The sequence below is a fragment of the Cynocephalus volans genome, chromosome 9 (assembly GCF_027409185.1).
Source record: "Cynocephalus volans isolate mCynVol1 chromosome 9, mCynVol1.pri, whole genome shotgun sequence".
Classification (NCBI taxonomy): domain Eukaryota; kingdom Metazoa; phylum Chordata; class Mammalia; order Dermoptera; family Cynocephalidae; genus Cynocephalus; species Cynocephalus volans.
The window spans coordinates 98,252,099-98,271,841 of record NC_084468.1 but is presented as its reverse complement, the minus strand read 5'-3'; the positions used below and the strand labels follow the sequence as shown (position 1 = coordinate 98,271,841).

General features: G+C 39.6%; 1 protein-coding gene across 1 annotated transcript in view; it reads right to left on the bottom strand.

Moving 5' to 3' along the window:
• The window catches only part of ALPK1 (alpha kinase 1), a 124,816-nt gene that overhangs the window by 27,101 nt on the left and 77,972 nt on the right, over positions 1 to 19,743 (bottom strand). The gene's annotated exons all lie outside the window — the stretch shown is intronic.

Genomic DNA, 19,743 nt, shown 5'->3' with positions numbered 1-19,743 from the left:
CTTGATTGCCTAACTCTTTTATTTCTAAATTTGCTCAGAATCCAGGAAAGGAAGAGAGATATTACTTATTGGATTCTCCCAAGCACCTTGACATTAACCATTGCTTTTCTCAGGGACACCATAACCCTTTTAAGGGAAATTGCTCTGCCCACAGCCCCCGTCTTTGAAGCAGCCATGTGTTTTGCTACTTGGCCTTGACACCCTTCTCCCCACTCCACCATCATATCAATGCTAACCCAAGAGTAGCCTTCTGATACCTGGTCCCCTGACTCTCTGGACTGGCTTTAAAAAGTGAACTCAATCTGAACTAAGAAATGTAGAAAGAACTTGCCTGTTGCTGCAGGATAGAAAGAAGTAGAAAGTGCAGGGTAGCTTAGCTACGTTTATGGACAACACGAGGGAAGAAGTGAGGATGATGACTGACACCAAATCCACCTTTTCATGAGTGCCGACCTTGGAGTCACATGTCTCCTTTATTGTTCCACGTATATTTTCATAATAATTGAGCTTCTGTTCCATCCAACCAGAAAAATAAAAACAAACACCTAACTAAAATTGAATGCTTGAAACTTCTATTGAGATTGGCCAAATAAACCATCAAACTGAAAAACGCTAGTTTCAAAATGAGAACAATTCAGTCATTTGATATTCATAACATGTAAATTCAAAGATGGAAAAGCAAATTGATGTCTTTTTGTATGCCTGATTCTGAGCAAGAGTCCTTCCTGTGCTAGAGACACATACAGACCCTTGGTTTGCAACTTCAGCTCCTATCTGCAGAACTTGCAGTTTCTGCCACTGCCAGCCTTCCTTCCACTTTTGCTTAGAAAGAACAGTTCTATTCCTGTCACCCTGCTCCTGGATATGTCTCTCGGAGGGTCCTCAGCAAGCCAGTGAGTGCCCTCTCTCTGATGTTGTACTTCTGTACATGCTTGGTGTTTAGTCTGCCCTCCCTTCTCACTGGTGCCCCACATCGGGTTCAGGGTAGCTGTGGTAACCACTTGGGATGCAGTGTTCAGAGGTAGCCTATTCTCCAGGAGAGATTCCCCACCCTTTCCTCACTGATAATAATGGTTCCCATCTTTGTAGCACCATCTAGTTTATGAAAAATGTTCATACACATTATCTCATTTAAATTTTATAGTAAATCTAAAATCTAAATAAGGAAACAGAGGCTGAGAGATTAAGTGACTTTCCAAAGTTACAAAATCAAAAGGGTCAGAACTAGGCAGGAATTAAAGTCTGTCTGTCTACTTTTCTCTCTCTACCACGTAACATAAAATTTACCCTCTTAATCACTGTTGAGTGTATGTTTCAGTAGTGTTAAGAATATTCACATTGTTGTGAAACAGATCTCCAGAACTTTTTTTTATCTTGCACATAGGCAACTCTATACCCGTTAAACAACAACTCTCTTTTCTCTCCTCTCCCCCGCTCCTGGTAACCATCATTCTACTTTCTGTTTGTATGAATTTGACTGCTTTAGATACCTCATGTAAGTGGAATCATACAGCATCGGTCTTTTCGTGACTGGCTTGCTTCACTTAGCATAAGACTTCAAGGTTCATCCATATTGCAGCAAATAGAATTTCCTTTATTTTAAGGTCGAATGATATTTCACTGTGTGTATATACCACAGTTTGCTTATCCATTTATTTATCAATGGACATTTGGATTGCTTCAACCTCTTGGTTATTGTTACTAATGCTGCCATAAACACAGGTGTGCAAATATCTCTTTAAGACCCTGCTTTCAATTCTTTTGGATACATGCCCAGAAGTTGGATTTTTGGATCATAAGAGAGTTTTATTTTTAATATTTTGAGGAACCTCCATACTGTTTTCCACAGAGGTTGCACCTTTTTGCCATCCCATCAACAGGGCACAGGGTTCCATTTTCTCAACATCTTTGCCAACACTTGAGGAACACAAGTTTCTTGAGTGTCAGTTTGTCTTCTGCTTTCCCCCTGTGATTGGATGAAGGTCATTTGGGGCAGTGCCTAATGTGGGCACAGGAAGCTGAGTCTTTGAAGCTAGGCTGAATTTACTATTTAGTCCAGTGACTTTAGGGACCTCATATCCTTCATTATGATGAGAAAAGTCTAGGAAAAAAACAAAAACCAAGGAAAAATAAGAACAAATTCCAAATGAAAGGAGTGTTCTTGTTAAGTATTTGAAAATAAGACAAAGGAAAGAAAACTCCCCAGGAGATGGTTTTTTATTTTAATGCTTTGAAATTCTCTAGTAAAAGTTGATGTCATGAGAGTGAATGATTTGATGATTAGCTTGGATCACTTCACTTGGGCACCCCTTACTCTGAGCTACAAAGGAACTTTGAAAGTCCAGTGGAACTCTCTGTGAGGTGGTCTTCCTGAGCTGAGATCGAGCTTCATGGAGTCTGGGGAGACCGTGGTGGCCAGAGTTCACAGGGCAGAGTGCCAGAAGGAAAGAGCTACACAAAGCAAGACTTTCGGAGATCTGCAGAGGGTTCCCTCTTAGTCTTCAGCAGAATACTGATCAGCTCATGCATGGAAAGAAGCCACCCAAGGCTGAGAAAAGAGTCCCCTGAAAGGAGCAGAGGAAACAATCCTCAGGTACTAAACAGCTTGTGCTTCCACCAGCCAGAGCAGAAAATCTTGTCACTCCCAGGGCATGGAGTAGAGTATCCTAAAGGGTAGCTTCAGTATCATGACAAAATTCACCTTAGAGTAAGACTACCTATCCAACTCTGAAAGTTTAAAAGCAAGCTTCAAAAGGATCAAACTATTTTCTAACTTGACTGAGTCTCAGAACTAAATTCAAGAATATTTATAGGCACACAAAATAACTACCATCCAACAAGGTGGAAATTTCAATATCTGACATACAGTCAAAAATTATCAGGCATTAAATATTGCACAGAAAAATAAATCAATAGAAATTGGCCCCAAATGACAGTTATTATAACTGTATTTTATATTTCAAGAAGATAGAGTAAAAGTTAGGTATCCTGCATGAAGTAGAGACATGGGATATATAAAAAATGATCCAAATCAAATTTCTAGAGATAAAAAATACAGTCCCTGAGATGAAACTATAGGTATCTGGGTTTGTTTCATAGCTTCACTATTTACTTGCCATGGACAGTTACTTAACCTCTCTAGTCTCAGTGTCCTCATCTGTGAAATGTGCATAATATCTATTTGTAGTGCTGTTTCAGGATTAGAGGAAATGCGAGTCCAAATGCTCAGTTGAGTTTGGCAGATTGTGGGTACTTAATAAATGACATGGATCCCTATGAAAAAAACAGGAAAAAGAAGTCAGACACTCATTCCCACTCTCTTGTGTGACAAAATATCAACAACAGGCAAAGACAGGCTCCCAAAATAAGTTTCAGTGGAATTTTCAATAGAATAAAACAGAAATAATGGGTCATGCATATACATCTACAAGGCTTATCTCCGAGAATGGCTAAACCTCTGATTTCTTTTAATCTCTTTCTTCTCTCTGCCAGCCCTGAGGCATGATGTTACTGGAAGCTGAGAAAGAGGAAGGAAAATGAACAGGCTCTATGGCACTTGGTGAAGGAAAGCTGGTTCTTGAAAGGCAGCTTTCTCAGCACGCACGTGCGAGTTGCTTTTGGTTGTCGCCAATGGAGGAATCCCTCCCCGAGCACCTGTAAACTGATGCTGCAAACACCCCATTCTGCATCCCGCATGAACACGCCATATATTTGAGCGGTGAACATTGCCTAATCTATTTTTCCCCCTTCTACTCTTAATAGATTGGAGCACAAAAGCCTGAGAGAGGGTGACCTGCCAGACAAAAGGGCCTTTGAGTTCCTTGGAAAAGTAGACTTGGAGGAGGATGGAAGGAATCCAAGTGGCCCTATTATTTCCACTTGCACTAATTAGACATTTTTCTGTCAGCTATTGAGCACTGCTGAGAGGCCAAACTCACTGAATTCATTTCTAAAGTGTTTACAGAAGTTTGCATCTGTTTGTGTCTCTTCAGGAGGAAAATAAGCACTTCAATAGCATTGTGGAAAATCTAAACGAAGCATCCTATTCTGGACAGCCTGGCATCCCTGCAGCTGCATAATTTAGCTCTGTTCAGGGCCCAAACCTCTTGCATCTCTCTCCAAAACCTAACGACACAAAATGCAGAGAAGTCAACTTGGGAGAATCTTTTCTTTCTTTTTCATTTTCTTTTCTCTCCCTCTTTTGAACCGGCGGCATGCTGTGCACTACATACAGATTTAGGTGGGTATCATTCTTGTGGGCTCTCTCTCGTGTTTCTACCAGCACTCTGAGAAATTAATACCCACTTTCATTTGCTGCCAAGTAAGGGGATAGTAAATTCCTCAGCAGCAGAGCAGAATACATCACCATCCTGGGAATCTCCCTGAAATGTACGCTGGGGGAGCATTCTGACATCAGAGGGAGAGGAATGAAAGGAGGCCAGAGTGCGTGGTAGGGAAGGGACACTAAAGAGAGAGTTTCCCTACGTGGTAAAATGTGCCTGGGTTATGCACAATTAGATTAACATGAAAGAGAGCCCCTCTCCCTCCCCCAGCCCCCCAAAAAAGAAAGAAAAAGAAAACAACACAAAAACCCTAACCCACTGACTATATGGGCAGTGTCTTTGAAATGCATATTGGTCTACACAGAATTCGAACCCCCCTCCCTTTTCTGGGGGGTTTTTAGGCTCACGAACTGACCTGTCATCCCAGAAGACTCAAAAATATGATATTTTTAGGTAGTGTCACAATAACGTTGGGCTGAATGTCGTATATCTCACCATCAAAAATGAGTAGGAATTCTTTCTCTTTCTTCAAAGGTCGACTAAAGGGGAACATTGTCTGAACAGCCACCAAATTGTATTTTTTTTTTGTTAGCTGATAATGTTGAAATAAAAATACGTGGATGTGGATAAGAGAATGTGCTGGATTTCTGAAGAGACAGGCTCACACACACACGGCAGTTGTTTTTTCACCTCTGTTTTCAGGCTGAGAAACGTGGGGTTCTAATTGAGTTTGAGGCACAAAGAGAACTTCCTGGATAGGAAGCTGAGTCAGGTGGTAAAGTTATTAAACTCCACAATGAGATTTCGATACACAGATGATTGGAAAAATGCTAAAGAGTCTTTTTTTTCTAAGGGCTTTTGCTGAACAGCAGCAAGGAAAAGTGTGTGCTGTTTTCATGGTTCCTTGCCTTAGCACGAGCCCCTCCTGATGCTGAGCATCAAGTTTGGGTCCCTGCTATGGGTTCAAAGCCGTGATGTGTTCACAGCAATGACAATGACAGCTGTTCTCGAGGGGGGCTGGGTGAGGGGATGCAGAACCGAAGCCATCTGGCACTGCAATTGGCAGGAGCAGTGTGAAGGGAAATTATTGCTGCATAGCAAATTGGAAGATTGCAAAAAGGCAGGGAAAGATGGAAAGTGGTGAGGGGGGATGTCCTGAGGTGAGGAATTAGCAGAATAAACAAATGACAAGTGATTGATGCCTGTGTAGTTATGTATCAACAGTAAAAGCAGAGTAAGCATAGAACTGATCAAACTGGACTTCTCGAGGTCAGTGAAAGACCAAGCATGTCCATATTTTCCAATATGGACCAAGCACTCCATATTTGTCCACCCACAAAATGTGTCAAGGAGGAGAAAAAAAACAGAACTTTCTTAAGGTTTATGCCCATGGCCTCTTAACACTTTATCACATTCCTGCATTTTACCAATGGAAAATGTGGATTCAGTTACTTCTGGAAAATAGTTGTAAGTTTCTTCTCTATCTCAATACCGAACGATAACATTTTGGTTCATCTCTGTCTGTTTTCTGTCTTGCTTTCTCTCACATCTACTGCAGATGGAGTTGGCTATCTAGTAAAAGAAAAAGAAAGCAGTACCAAAATAGACAATCATGCCCCCAGATCCTGGTGAATCTCACGGTCCCTGGGGAGCTGTGGACCTGCATGTCTTACCTCTCTCCTGGACCCCAGGTTGTGGTGGCCACTATGACACTTGTCATCATTCTTGGTGATTTCAACATCCACGTGGAGATTCATCCAGCACACTGCTCTCTCTTGCCCATGACATCCTTCTCTCCAATGATCTTGTTCTATACCCAGTCTCAGTCACCTACTCCCACGGTTGGTCAAATCCTAGAACTTGCCATTTTGACAGCATCTTGGTCAGCACTGCAATTCAAACATGTGACTCTCTGATATGTCTCTTCTTCTAGCTCCCTTCTTTTATAGATAGGGTCAACTCCAACAACTCAGCAATCCACTGACCTCACTGTCCTTAACTATCCCAACAATCCTCTAGTGTCCTCACTTGCCCCTTTAAATTCTGTGGTGCACAAATATAATGGCATTTTAAAAAGCATTCTTGACTCCTTTGCCCCTTTGTCTGGCAAATTCCAGCCATGTTTATTGTTAGGGGAAAACCTTGGCTTCATATTAAAACCACCTAGGAAGACTTTCAAAAATCCAGATGTCCAGATAGCACTCCAACCCAGTTGATCAGAATCTCTGAAAGTGTTACCCAGGCATTAGTTTATTTTAACAATCCCCAAGTGATTCCAATGTGCGGCTGTGCTGAGGACCCCTGAGCTAGCCTCTTTCCCCACCCCTCACTCTTGCCCCCTGCTGGAGGTGGAATAAGTTATCCGATGCGGGCGGTGTGCCTGGCTCAGAACTTCCTCTCTCCTCACTTCAAATCCTAGTGCCTGAGGAGAGGGTGCATTCTGGCCTGTCCTGCATGAGGGAAGGGGCCTGCCAGCAACAAAATCAGTCCGGAGTGACACATTTTCCAACCTACTTGTCTGAATACCTAAAGCTACATTCCCCTATCTGTTTTATATTTGTTTTTTTGTATCTTTCAGTTGGTTCTGAACACAGGAGAGTAAGATGAGTATTATTCATTGGCACTTAAACTCCCCAAATTATATCTAATTCTCTGCCTAACCTGAGCTTCTATCTAAGCAAGTGGATGTTGCCAGAGAAAAACATGACCATGACAATTTAAACTCACGTCCATTAATCTGAAGTTGGCCCTCAGCCCTGCCCATTCCCACCTTCTGCTCCCTTTTCAACTTATCAAAATGCCTCTAACCCCCTCACTCGCAGCTAATGACCTTGCTTCTTATCTCACTGAGAAAAGAGTCAATGAGAAGAGATTGCCCTTCCTCTTTTACCTAAATTTACCAACCCTCTTGCATCGGAACCCATGTTTTCCCACCACCCTCCTGTTGGTAAGTGTAAGGCCAACTGCTCACTTCTATTCTCAACTCTGTTCCTTCTTTATGTTATGCCTGTAAACACCTCTTTTCTCTTCTGCATCACTAATCTGCTCATCTCTGCTGGATCATTCTCATCAGCACACAAACATGTTGTAATATTTTCCATTTTAAAAAACTCCTCTTTTGGCCATATATCTTCCTCCAGTTTCTGTCCCATTTCTCTGCCTCCCTTTACAGCCAATCTCAAAAGAGTTGTCTAAATGCACTGTCTTCACTTCCTAACCGCTCACTCTTTCTTAAATCTGTAATTTTCATCTCCAACACTCCACTGAGCCCATTCTTTTCAAGGTTGCCAACAACCTCTAAATCCAGTGACCATTTATTAATCCTCATCTTATTCAAACTCCCAAAAGCATTCAGCTGTGTCAGTCAATCCCTCCTGTATTTATTCAGGTGGCTTCTGGCATCGCACACTCTCCTGGTTTTCCTCCTCATTTGCTGGTTCATCCTTTTCCCCAGCTTTGGAATGCTGCAGGCCCCAGGGTGCAGTCTTGAGACTGCTTCTCCTCTCTAGCCACACTCAGACTGTCCCATGACCTCAAATACCATCTCTGTTGATGGATCCCTAACTGAAATGCCCACCTGCATCTCTTTCCTGAAATGCAGACTTGTATATGGAATTGCCCACCACAGCCCAATTGGGATGTCAGTCAGGATCTCAGACTTAAGATGCTTGAAACAGAACTCTTTATTTTCTCCTCCATACTTGCTTCTTCCTCACTGTTCTCCACCTCAGCAATGACACCCACTTGCTGAAGACAAAATCTGTGGGTTTTGACTCCACATTTGTGACTCTTCTTTCATACTCTATGTTCCAGCCATCAGCAAATCCTGCTGGCTCTACCTTTAAGTATATGTATAGGATCCGACCATTTTTCATCTCCTCCAGAGCATCCACTTTAGTCCAGGCCACTGTTATAATCTTGCTTGGATACAAGCACAGTCTCCTAATGAGAATCCCTGCCCTTGCGACATGTTACTCTCCTTCTGGTCTATTCCTGACACAGCAACCACCAACCTTAAAAAGTAAACTAAGTAATGTTGATTCCCTGCTTTTGATTTTAACATGACTTCCCATCACATTTAAAATGAAATTTAAATCTGTTATCATGACCAAAAAGACCCCGTATGATATCATCTCTGACTGCTTTATGGATCTGTTTCCTCTCATTCTCATCATTTCTCACTGTTCTCTAGCCTCCTTGTCAGCCCCGAACAAGCCAAGCATGTGTCTTTGAGCCTTTGTACTCTCTGTTCCCTCTGCCTGCAATGCTTTTCCCTTAGCTATCTGCATGGCTCCCACATTCAGATACGAGCTCCAGTGACCCTTCCAAAGAACCCTTCTTTAACCATTCCTCTATAATAATAGTACCTGCAATTACTTGCTATCAGGATCCAGAGAGAAAGGAACTCTCCCACTTTGCTGGTGGGAGTGTAAATTGGTACTGCCACTGTGGAAAACAGCATAGAGGTTCCACAGAGAACTAAAAATAGATCTGCCCTACAACCCAGCTATCTCACTACTGGGAATATACCCAAAGGAAATGAAGTCAATATATGCACAAGACATCTGCACTCCCATGTTCATCACAACACTATTCACAATAGCCAAGAGATGGAATCAACCTAAATGCCCATCAGTGGATAAATGGGTAAAAAAACCCCAAAACTGTGGTATGTATACATAATAGTATATTACTCAGCTATAAAAAAAATTATATCCTTTTATTTGCAGCAACATGGATGAAACTGGGAACCGTTATGTTAAGCGAAGTAAGTCAGGCACAGAAAGACAAATACCACATGATATCACTCGTATATAGAATCTAAAAAAAAAGTGGTTCTCATGGAAGTAGACATTAAATAATGGTTACCAGAAATGGGGGGGCGGGCAGGGAGATGGAAGAGGAAAAGTGGTGGACTAGCAGGTATAAAACTAGGCTCTCTGCCGTAAGTGAATCATTGTGCAGTATGTGCACATATTGAAACAACACACTGTACCCCACAAATATGTACAGGTAAATGTTAAAATAAAATAATATATTTAAAAAATTACTCATTATCCCCTGACTCTGCTTTATTTGTCTTCATAGCTCTTGTCACTCTCCAATGTTAAATTCTGAATATATTTTTAGTTTATCTTTTTATTCCCTGTCTTCCTGCCAACATGTGAGTTTTTCATTTACTTCAAATGTCAATGTCCAGGCACTGTGTCTTGTTCACTGCTATATTCTCAATGCCTTGAAGATAAGGCAATAAGTAATTGTGAATAAATGAATTCTTTTATGGTTCATGAATTTGTTATTTTCCTGGTTCACTTATTTTCACATATGCATGCATATCAACCCTAGTAAAGCTTCAGATTTTATATCATGATTTGTTATATGAGGCATAAGTGAAAATATTGATAGTTTTTTTCAGGGAGTAAAACAAATAATTAAAGAAGATCAAAGCAGATGATGAAGATGACAGAAGGGATTTTGTTTTCCAAGCTAGCTTGCTTTAAAAGTACAGACTTCTATCACTGGGTATGGAGTCCCAAAACATGTATTAATGATATCTCCTATGTCATGATTATATGCACTATGCAAAGAAATTTTAGAAAAGCCTGAGAAATTAGTACTCTTATTTCTTCTTTTATAACTATGAAAATACCTATAAATTCATAGCAAAACTATATTTTCTTAGAAGGCCTCTTTATTGGAAATAACCATAAAATGGAAAGCAAAATCAAAGGTTCATATTAGCTGATGTAACACTTTGCCGTGGACAGAACTAAGTGATTTGGGGTCCATGAGCTCTAATCTCAGAAACAAGGGGGGATTCATCATTGCAATAAACTTAACACCTGAATCTTTTCAATATAGCCAATGATGTTTGGCATATGATTTAGTGGGAATTCACTCATTCATTCATTCAATAAAATATTGATTGAGCATCTCCTAAATGCATCTGATAGACACTGGAGATACAATAACAATCAATTTAGACATCATGTTTTCTGATCTGTAAACATTTTCATGATGAAAATTCCCACCTAAATGGATTGAGTGGCTTATAGAAATTATAGAATAGGTAAATGTCAGAGTTGGAAATAAAAATCAAATATTTAGACTACAAGATGAGGATTCTAACCAGAGTCAACCCATTGGCTGTACGTCCAAAAAGATGGGCCTCCAAAGGAAAAGTTTTCTGATGAAGAAGAGGATGCATTTTTCTTCCATCACCCAACCACTTGGACCCCTGGAGGCAATGCCTGTCCTCCTAAAGAGTACTTAGTCAGATTAAAAGGCAAAAATCCTTCTTATATAATATGGAATCAGAAGACTCTTATAGCCGATAGTGCAGTGTTTCTTTGTTTCCTGGGGACTAAGTCCACTCTGCATAAATATTATTCTTTGTAACAACCAATGGGTTCCATTGGGTTAAGGCTAAGAAGTCTCAAGCCTAATTGTGCCTGTTGCAATTTAACAGTTATGCATATGCAGAGAAACACACGGAACTGATTTATTACTTTAAAATCTTATAAGAGTCACATTCATGTAAGCGCAGCAAAAATAAATGTTTCTTCAATGAGGGTTCATCTTGCTTTAATAAAACCTCAAAAAAAAAAAAAAAATTCCAGACTACAAAACCAGGAAGTGTCAGCTTAAGGAATGGTTACTTATATCACAAAGTAGTCTTCATTTGGTACAGAGATACCCTATAAGATTCATAAATAAAGAGCTTTCATAATCTATTTAAAATATGATTCAATTATGAATATGTTATTAATGTCATATCTAAGTTATGTGCATTTTAAGCATATTAGACAAAAGTATGGCCACTACACAGAAAGTAATGAGAAGCTGTCATAGTCCTGTAGTCAAAGTAATAAAATGGGAGAGCTACTGAGAGAGAAGGTTAGGAGTCTGACCCAAAAGTCCTTTTAAAGTTCTACCTAACAATGAACCCAGAAGGCCCAGAGACCTCAATTTCATGTAAAATGTCAATGGACATAATTCATGCCTAGTATGATAGGAAGTTTCTAATAACCATGAAAGACACATATTTCGCTTCTGGTTTTCATATGGTGAATACATGTAAAAGTTCCAGAAGTGAGTTGTTAATACTTTCAAAATGTGACTGATTACACAAATATGTGGAAAAGAAGCTGATCTGTTGAGATCACTTTCATGAAGAAGATAGTCAAATCGGTTACTAGAGGAAGATACTGTGGGAAAGTGCAGAAAAAAGAGGGTGAGGGGGTTTGCTGCTTTGAGGCACTGTGTTGTGTAATTTTGAATGTCACTTAACTTTTAGATTTCAACTTTCTCATCTACAAAATAAAGATAATAATGCCATATAGATTACTGAGAAGATTAAAGAAAAATATATGTAAAGTACCTGGCACTTCATAGATGCTCATTATTTTGAGGGTGCATTGCATGTGGATCTGTGAAATCAGTCTCTGGGACTGCAAAGCATAAAGAAAAATTTTAAAGTTTCACCTGAAATTTACCAATGAGAAAGAAATTAAGCTTTACTAACATTTTAAAAAGTGGGTTAAAACTAGTCCCTTATTTTTTCTGTGCATCAGGTGATTACTCAGCACAGATGGCCCCTGAGGAATTTCTCATCTTGGAGAGGGGCTGATGAGAATTCACCCACTGAACTGTCTTCAGTGTATAGTATTGCAGTTTTTTACACCTGGTCCAGTAGATCTACACATTATATTACCACAAATCACAGACACTTTAGAATAATTCATAAGGAGAGGAAGACTACAAAAATCTCAAAGCAAAGTTCTTTAAAGTATGGTCAAATGTAAAGAATTTAGACATTTTTATTTCATAAAAAGATGAGTGCTCCAAATTAGCCAGCCTTTTTTGTGATGACAGGTGGTTGACAACAGCATGCTATCCAACAAGTATTTTGAAAAATATCTTTCAAATAATAAAGGCTGGAAGTGTTTTCCTCATTGTGATTTTGGTACTAAAAATAATGTATCACATATAAAAAAAGAAACACACAAATGGGAAAATTTTAACCTGTTTAAAAATCTTCGAAGTGAAGAGTTTGGATGGATTTTTGACACTCTTCATCAAAAAATAATATTCTCTGATTAACTTGCAGAAAAATGCAGTTGACACTAGGAAAGGAGAAAATTTGCTAGTTGTATTTCAACAAATGATTTATTTGGTAGATGGATTGAAATATAAGTGGTATAAATTAGTAATCATAGCTGACCATTTCTATTTGAATCTACATATCTTTCACACATAATTTTTTCAACTATGGCAGCCATTAAAATCAAATACTGAAATAAATTGTACTAGCCACATCTTCAAAGCAGAGTACTAAGTCAAGATTTTTAAAACTAAACATATTCAATCACAATTGTAACATAAACTAAAAGGTTCTCATGCCAATAATGAAACTTTAAAAATTATTTAAAAATAGTCATTTAATCTTTGTCTCATTCATCTTAAATTTGTATCCTATAGAAATCTATAACACAGTACAAGCATGTCATTTTACATATATGTATACACACACATATGTATCATGGTGTCTGCTCAAAAGTTTTTACTAATGAGATAAGCATTAAAAAAAAAAGAAAGACAACTGAAAAAATCAGTGGCATAACAGCAAGCCTTTTTTGTGCTGTACAAGCACATCCTAAAAAGAAAGTACTAATTCTTAGAATCTATAAATTTGCCAAGCTTAAAAATGTTTGGTTTCTGCCCTTGGGAATGAGGTCAGCTTGTTTAATGAGGCAGACAAGTAATTACAGGTGATAAAACGATGGCAGAGGTAGGTGGCACTGAGGAGGGAGATCAGGAGTATATCCCCGCTGAACTACACTCTGTAGCATGGCTTGGGAATGTCACTCAAGCTCTCTGAGCCAGTTGTCTCATCTGCAAAATGGAATAATTAATTCTACTATGCGGGGATGTTACCAGGATTATATGTTGTGAAGAATATATCAGAATGAATAATATGAAATGCCAGTATTTGATTTCTGTTTACTTACAAAGATGATATTTTCATACAGTTCAACCTCATATAAACAGTGTCAGCTATATGGAGATAGTATTAGTATTTGAGCTCCTTATTTACTTAACATATAAGATTTAGGAGGTGATGTTATTCTTACTTGCGAATGAGAGCGAATGAACACATCCCTAGATTTCTTTCCTGAAGGTCATCGCTTTCTTTTGTCTGCCCAACACTTGAACCGGTTTGTTCTCTGCTAGCATGTTGAGCTGGGTTGCTCTGCCCCCTTGTTTTACTCGAATCAGATCCTTCAGGACTTGGCTCAGCCTTCGGGTCTCATTACGGGGAGACATGAAACTCATGCCATCGGGTTAACCCTCATCAAAGAGTCAACTTACATGCCTGATTCTGTGGCAACCAGTTTCGTTGGTAGAATTTTAAGGGCAATCCACCATTTTAATTTCTCTTCCATTGAAACTTGAAAGTATTGTATTAAAAGGGCAGTTTTTGGCAGACTTTTAGAGAGAGCAGAGTTTAAATCCTTGGTGATTTTAATCATACTCTATCTTAAAGCTGAAAACGGACAGGCCTTGAAGCTAATATTTGTCCTACTAATGCTCCATTCTCTTGGCACCTAAATCACCTAATTTTCACTTATTAAGTGAAATTTATTTTTGAAGAATCCGAACCTTTTTATCTGGCTTCTTTTGAAAACAAGAACTATAGTGTTCAGTAGAAGAAGTTAAAGTTTTACATATTGATGATTAGAAATTATAAAATTTCTGTTTTAATTAATTCTGAATAAAAAAAGTGAAATCACATTAACAGAAGGGGTGGAGGGGCAGGTTATGGGGCAGCAGAGAGAACCTCCATGCAACAAGGGAAAGGCGGCCCCAGGCCCACGACAGCTCTGTGTAAAGGCTCGTTTAACAATGGAACTGTGTGGACCAAGGGAGGAAACGCGCAGCCTGGGATTAGGAAAGCTGGGTGTCCTGGTCCCGTCATTTTCACTGACTGGCTGTGTTACCTAAGGTGAGCCACTTCCTACCCTCTCTGGGTTTCAGTCTCCCCGCTTATCTGACAATGGACTTGAAACAGAGGATCTCTAAATTACCTTTCAGCTTTGAAGTTCTATCATTTGACAGAGAAATAATTTGTATTCAAAACCAATTAAACACACACACACACATGCAAGGGTACTTCAAAAGGTTCATGGACAGATTTGTATTATCTTTCTCCATGAAGATTTTGGAGTACAGACACGCACATGTGTGTGTACGTTTGTGTTCCACAAGCACATGCTAAAATGATCTCCTAAAATATAACAGGACGATAATGATACTTAGCTTGTAGCAGGCCACCAAGTGGGAAGAGAACAGATTTGAAAACAAGAATATTGCATTTCAAATCCTTACTGTATTAGGTGAAAAGATGCATTACCTGAGTCAGTTAATGACTTTGGTTTCTCCATTGCTAAGATATGTGCCCTTCAGTATTAGCACTTGCTCTTGAGAAGTGGCAAGAAGTTTACATTTTTGAACATTTGACCCTGTCTAGATTAAGGGCACCTGCCCTTGTTTTTCTACATTGTAATGATAAGAGATGTTTATTGTGAAGAATCAGAGAAGTACAGAGATTAAAAGTAACTAGTAATCCTGTCACCTCAATGAAAATGTTCATCCAAATTTATTTAGAAGATTTTTTTGTTCAGCATCAGTATTAGGTGCTTTTGTAAGATCTACATGGTTTTTTATTTTGTTGTTGATGTTATTTTTTGTTTTTGTTTTTAATTAGTTGAGATTTCTCCCACCCCTTGAATTTATGCAGGGAAAAAAATTTCAGATTGCTATTTTAGAAAGATGCTTTGTTTGTACTGTGGATAAAAGTTGATAGGCCATGGTGGTGGTCATGGCTACTATCTGCCAATATACTTCTGGGTCTTCTCCTTCTGGGTACATGGCAGGGTTGTTTTTCTCTGGCTCCTTGAAGAGAGGTGTGACCACATGGCTTCTCTTGACCAATTATCACATTTGTATGGAAGAATTTAAGATCTGGTATACAATTTCTCATTTCTGCTTTCCCCTGAGGTGTCAACTATTGGTATTCTAGATGGTAGGTATTCCATCTATCTGGGTCCCTGCAGGAGAGTGACATAAAGGAGAGCTTCCCCACTTGCTTTAAGTACCTACACTTTTTTTTTCCCCCTGTAGCATGACCTTACTGATCTTACTACAGCATTACTTTACTTTCCTTACTGGTACAAGGAACGTGACTAGAGATAGGTTGAGGAGTTGGATATAATCTAGGAAAGAGATGATATAGTCTGAGCCAGTGTAGCTGCAGTAAGATTGGAGAAAGGAAGACATATTTGACAAACATTTAAGAGGAAAATGAGTAGGGTTAGTTAACCAATGAGATATGAGGGTTGGGTCGAAGATAGAATCAAAGGTGATTCCTAGGTCTTGGTTTGGGTAACGGGGTGGACTGAGAGGCTTGTGGAGCCATTTACTGAGATGGTGATCACCAGAGGAGGATAAAATTTGACTGGTGGAGAAAGGAGTTGAGAGATGATGAATTCAGTTTTGGAAATATTGGACTTGAGATATCTCGGAGATTCAAATGGAGACATTTAGTGAGCTCTTGACTTAGTATGACCCTCACACTGAATTATTTAGGAAGAGTGATGTGCTTATCCCAATCTATTTTCCCCAGTCATTTTTAAGGATAAATAGTAGGCACTAGAGCCTACTTTTTTTCCTTTTAGAAACTATTTTTGTTGAAATATTCTGTTGAACAAATTCTATTCTTGACGTGGACTGGGGCTTATTTTGCCTTCTGTCCAATAAAGGCATAGGACTACATGTTAAAAATCTAGAAGTCATTTGAGAGCTTTCTTGCTTCATTATCTTCCACATATGTACTTGTCGTGTTGGTTTCCTGTGGCTGTCATAACAAAGTACTACAAACTGGTTGGCTTAAAAGAATAGAGATGTATTTTTTCACAGTTCTGGAGGCTGGAAGTCTAAAATCAAGGAGTCAGTAGGGTCATGCTCTTTCTAAAGCTCTGGGGAAGAATCTGCTCCATGCCTTTCCCTTAGCTTCTGGTGTTGCCAGCAAGCCTGGGCCTTCCTTGGCCTGCATCTGCACAGCTCCTATCTCTGCCTCCATTACCACATTCCCTGAGTCTCTTGTCTTCACATGACCATCTTCTCATAAGGACACCAATCATGTTGGATTAAGGGCCCAACCTAATCCAGTATGACTTCATTTTAACTTAACTAATTACATCTGCAATGATCCTATTTTTAAATAAAGTCACATTCTGAGGTGTTGAGGGATAGGACTTCAATGTGTCTTTTTGGTGGAACAATTCAACCCATAACACTAAGTAAGACTACGATAATCCTAAAATTTCACTGCCTTCAATGACAAAGTTCTTTGGCGGTTGTTGTTCATATTGCATATTGGTTGCAGTTTGGCTACAATTCTGAGACTTTGCTCCATGTGTCTTGCTTTTTCTAGGATCCAGGCTGAGAGAGCAGCCCCTATCTTGTTCACGAGGCAGAGAAAAACTTCCAACCGCTGAAACACACAGTGGCTCATAAATCCTCTATGTGAGACTGGCATGTGTCACTTCCAGTCACATTTCAGTGGCTAAAACAGGTCATGTGGCCAAACTTGATAACGGTGTGGGAAGGTTTTTTTCTTTCAGAGGAAGACATGCAAGTTCCATGGCAACAGTGAAAATGTGGGAACAATAGTAAAGTCTACCTCAAACCACCTCATCTTAATAATCAATCCCCTTGGGTTGTTTTTCTGTAATGCCTCCTAGATCTGCTTCTTTTCTCCACTTCTCTCAAGCTGATGTTCATGCAGGCCCTCACATAATTATTCTGTCCTCGGCAGGTCAGTGTACTCCCCAAACACAGGATCTCCCCACTCCAGTCTATAATATGCACAATAAATAAAATTATCTTCGACAGGTGTTATTTTATTTTTTTATCAGGAAGCATTCAAGGCATTTACTTAAATGCTTTCCATTTCTGAGAGATATGTGGCTATTATCCCCCTGACCACTGCCCAGCCAGTTGTCTGACTGTGGGCCACACACAGGACACCCTCATTTCTATGCCACAACACATGCATATCAAACACCATGTTTTCCAAACAAGATACATATCTTTTTATTCATTCATTCATTCAAGAATGTTTATTGAAGACTTGTTATTTGAGGGATATAATGATAAACACAGACAAGGCCCCTGTGCTCATGGAGCTTGTAATCAGTCTGGGAGAGAGATAGGGAATAAAAGAAAAGCCATAAAAAAGGTGTGAACTGCAACTTTAGAAAGCTCTACAAAGGTAGTAAATCAGAGTACAGCCTATAATAGGGGAATTTTGATCTAGTCATAGAAGTGAGGTAAGGTTTCCTTGAAGAACTGAGACCTTAGCTGAGATGCAAGAGATAAATAGACACTAATCAGGCAAAGAAGGGGGGGGAAAGTGCCTCGGGAATGGAGAACATCCACGTACGTGGAAAAATCATGGGAAGAGTATGGATTGAAAGGAGGCCATGTGGTTAGAGAAAGTACAGTGAGGGCAGGAGAGAGAAGGACTACATCTTGCAGGGTAGGTGTGTTATTACAGAGTTCTGTATTCCTAGACAGATTGTGGTGACATGACTAGATTGGTAGTTTGCAAAAATCACTTTGTGCATGGAGAAAAGATGTGGGGGAGAGGAGAAGGGCACATGTGGCAGATTACTCAGGGAGCAAGGGCAGGAACCCATGCAAGATATAACTGCACCTTGGAAAGGGGTAGTGATGGTGGTGGAGGTGAACTGGGGAGATATTTAGAAAGTAAAACCAAATGGACTTGGTGATGGAGTCAATATGGCAAGCAAGGGAGAAGAAGGTAACAGGAATGAGTCTAAAGTTTCCAGCTTGTGCTCATGGACCTTGGAAGAGGACCATATCTTGGGGGAGGGCAGAGGATGACCATGAATGTTAGGTGTCTGTAAGACATCCATGAGGAGAAATGAAGAAGGCACACAGCAGCTTCCCACCTGTGCTCTCTATCTCAGGTAATGGTGTCCCTGCCCTTCACATCGCTAGGCTAGAAGCCTGTCATTGGTGCCCACCCCATGCATCCAACTGGCCACCACATGCTGTTTGTTCTGCCTTTAACAAGTAACTCAGCTCCATTACTAATTCTCCATTCCTCTGATGTGCTACCTATCTAGGGGACCAAATCAAATTATTTAATCATTGTTGCAATCTTAGGGACATCAGTCATTTGGCTGGATCAGGGTCCTTTTAGTTTTCAGATCATGGAGAGATCCAGAGGGTCCTGAATTAGGCAGGGTAAGAGTAGGAGCAATCAGGGGCCTCTGGGTAGTAGCTGTTACCAACCACTGGCTCTCAACACTTTAAAAACCAGCATGGCCCTATGGTGTGACCCTGAATGGAAAGAACAGAGATATCTATTTATATTAGTCTGTTTCTGTTGCTTATAACAGAATACCTGAAACTGGGTAATTTTATAAAGAAATGAAATTTATTTCTCACAGTTTTAAAGGCTAGGAAGTCCAAAGTCTGGGGAACACATCTGATGTGGGCCTTCTTCTGGGTGGTGACTCTCTACAGCAACTCAGGTATCATAGTGAAAGAAAATGGCATGAGCAAGAAAGCCAACCTTCTCACTTGCCCACCTTACAAAGCCATCAGAACCACGCACATGACAACCCATTAAACATCAGTGGATTAATCCATTCACAAGGGCACAGTTCTCATGGACCAATCACTTCTCAAAGGCCCCACTTTTTAAATACTGTAATTGGATTTCCTACCTTTTTAACACTGTTAGAATGGAGATCAAGTTTCCAATACATGAACATTTGGGGGACACATTTGACCCATAACAATGTCCATAGGCAGACAGGGAGTTCAAATCATGACCTTGAGCAAGTTATTTAACTTCCCTGAGCATTAATTTTCTTAATTGTGAAAAGGGAATAATAAAACTTTTCTTTAAGGGTTGTTGTAAGAACTGGAAGACTATATATTGAAAACCTGCCACTATCAGGTGGTCAATAAATGGGAGGAACGATTCCAATAAGCAGGTCTTTCACAAGGGTTGCCCTCTCTCTGCAGAAGTTTTTTCAGGACATAAACTGGGTCTTCTACTTCTTTTGTATTTCTCTCAGAGTTCTGTGTCAAACATCTGGCACATGTGGACTGGCACTTGCTGAATGAATGAATAATAGTTTATATTCACTTTGTGTTTTTGAATGCCAATGAAAAAGATTTCAGCTATTAAAACTCCAAAGCACCTGGTTAGAGATTTAAAAAGTCCTTTTGAGAAAATCAGTTGCAGAAAGAATCATAATCCATACAATACCTGCTATGGCTTTTGAATTCTCTATTAATAATATGAAAACTGGCACTAGGAATAAATGGGTTTTTTCAGTTCTAAGAGCATCTTTTA